Source organism: Anolis sagrei, chromosome 3, assembly GCF_037176765.1.
Source record: "Anolis sagrei isolate rAnoSag1 chromosome 3, rAnoSag1.mat, whole genome shotgun sequence".
In the NCBI taxonomy this organism is placed as follows: domain Eukaryota; kingdom Metazoa; phylum Chordata; class Lepidosauria; order Squamata; family Dactyloidae; genus Anolis; species Anolis sagrei.
Window position 1 is genome coordinate 128,823,657 of NC_090023.1, and position 2,376 is coordinate 128,826,032.

The window sequence follows — 2,376 nt, forward strand, 5'->3', positions numbered from 1 at the left end:
GCCAGGCACTGAAACAAAGCCTGCTGCCTGGCTCTTCTTATTTTAGTGAGACCACTGGAAGGAAAGACATAAAAGAATGAACGTTTCTGATTATAGTACTTTCCCCACAATGCTAAATTGGCCTCTAATGCATTCTAAGCCAATTTGGTAAATATGAAACAGTTTTTTCCTTGTGCGGTGAAGGGCAGGTGTGGAAAAATCTTTTCTGGATTTTCCAGCATAATGGTCCATAACAAACCATGCAGTTGACCTATGATTACAAAGTGGCAATTGCTTTCACATAGCAAAAAATCAGCTTCTCTACACCAGCTTGCTCCCTAACTTAAATCAAGAATAGGAGCTATTAGTAAAATAAGGGTGATTCTGTACTTGATGCTATTTACAGAATCTTCTTTACACCAAACAACCATAATTAACAGGTTGGTTAATTTATGGGCTGGGGAGGGAGACAAAAAAGAAAGGAGAAAAGCCTTATCTTAAGGTGTTTGGTTGTACAATCTGAGGGCAGTGTTTTGTCCTAGGCGTGCCAAACCTCTTGGAACCCATGTAGTACATCTAGTTGAATTGTGTTGCATTAAAAATGATTTCAGGCCCTCCATGCATTCCTAATCGGGTAGTTCCATCAAGTTCAATGAAGAATAGCGTTTGCATCTTCTTTTGTATTTGATTGATTGATTTATTGTATTTATATCCCATCTTTCCTACAAGAAAGACAGTTTGGGGGCAGGGAATTGAAGCAGTTTGAAGTGATGCCCCCAACATGCCCACAATCATGTCACTGTCCCCAAATTCACTGCAATAGCACACTGAACTTATCACACCACCTGAAAACACTTTGAACACAATTAGGAAGTACTTTCTGAAGTTTAGAAATTGGAGTTACCCATTTAGTGAAAAGTCCAGCCTGTAAATGATTTGAAGACTGTTTTGAGGTGGCAAAGTTATGAGTGGTGAGCACTTCAATTTCAATTTCAATTAGAGGGCATAATGCATGGTGCAAGTCTTGTGTGATAATCCTATGTGGAAAATTTCTTATTTAGGAATTCAAGCTAAGAGACACTCAACTGATAGTTTAATTCTAGAAAACTTATTATTCCAAGTTAAGAAACGTGAGCAGCGCCCACACAAAAAAACCCTCAAGATTCAAAACACTGACCTAATACTTTTAGAAGAGTTATGTAAGTATCATAAATGGCTCCAGATCTCTGTTGTGATTGCCACTTCATCCTCAAAAGGACTGGGTTTAGTTTCCCCAAAGGGCCCTGAAGAGGATGGTGAGGCGACAGTGGAGGGAGAACCCTACTCTTTTCCCAAGGGGGCAGCAAGGGGGCCTTTGGAAGGCAGGCGGGAGGGGTGCCTGCTGGATGGCCAGGCAAGGAAAAAGCCCCTCTGGCACATGGCCGGCCCAGAGAGAGACAGACAGAGGCCACGCTCACATTGAGACTTTAATGCGGGGAATGAGCAAAATTCTGGGAAATGTAGTTTTGGGTGGGGTCTTTTGAATTCTCTGGCACAGGGATCCTCACCTTCCCAAACAACATTTTCCAGAATTCTTCCATGAAAGTTGTGGCGCTCATTCTCTAAAGGAATTTTTGAGATAAAAGGGGATTGTTGGGAGTTGAATCAACCCTATGAGGTAGGCAAAGTATAGAGGCAGTAACTCCAAAGTTTATCTAGTAGATTTCCCATTATTTGCGCAGTGGCAGTATTGTAGACAATGAGGTTAATCCAAGGCGCGATTATTGCTAATTGCAAACTTTTCCCATTATTATTATTATTATTATTATTATTATTTCAAAGGCTAGATGGGCATCTGTTGGGGGTCCTTTGACTGTGCTGCTCTTCTTGCTTGGCAGAAGGTGGCTGGTCTGAATGGCCCCTGGGGTCTTCCAGTGAGATAGTACTGTTAAGTTTATGTAACGAAAATGTTGTTGTATCGTTATAGTTACAATATGGACCCCTTGCGATATTTTAGAACCACTTTATAAACTATTTGCCACTGCCCCCTAATTTAGCCATGAGTATTGAAACTTCTTTATTGATTGCAGAGGACTAACAGGTACCATATTTGCACCCATGAAATCATTTGCTTGCGTAGGTCCTCATTTAGCTAGGAATAACATTTTGCATATTTGGCCTCCTCTGGTCTAAGCTGAATTCTCAACTAGGCCAGAATGGATGCCCTTTGCTGCTTTTTCTTTGGGCAATATGAACCATTCTCTGCCCTCCATCATTTTATCCAGACATCTGCAGCTGTGTTTCCTTAGATATATTTATCCATTTCAGTTCACCTTGAACTTATCATATGCACATCACTATAAAAATGACTGGGTTCAGTTAACAAGATGCTTTCTTGGATATTAATAAAACAAAATG

The 2,376-nt window shown here is 40.6% G+C and overlaps 1 pseudogene; it reads left to right on the top strand.

Moving 5' to 3' along the window:
* The first annotated feature begins 1,688 nt into the window (after positions 1-1,688).
* Positions 1,689-1,811, top strand: LOC132772418 (U4 spliceosomal RNA; annotated as a pseudogene).
* The last annotated feature ends 565 nt before the right edge of the window (positions 1,812-2,376 follow it).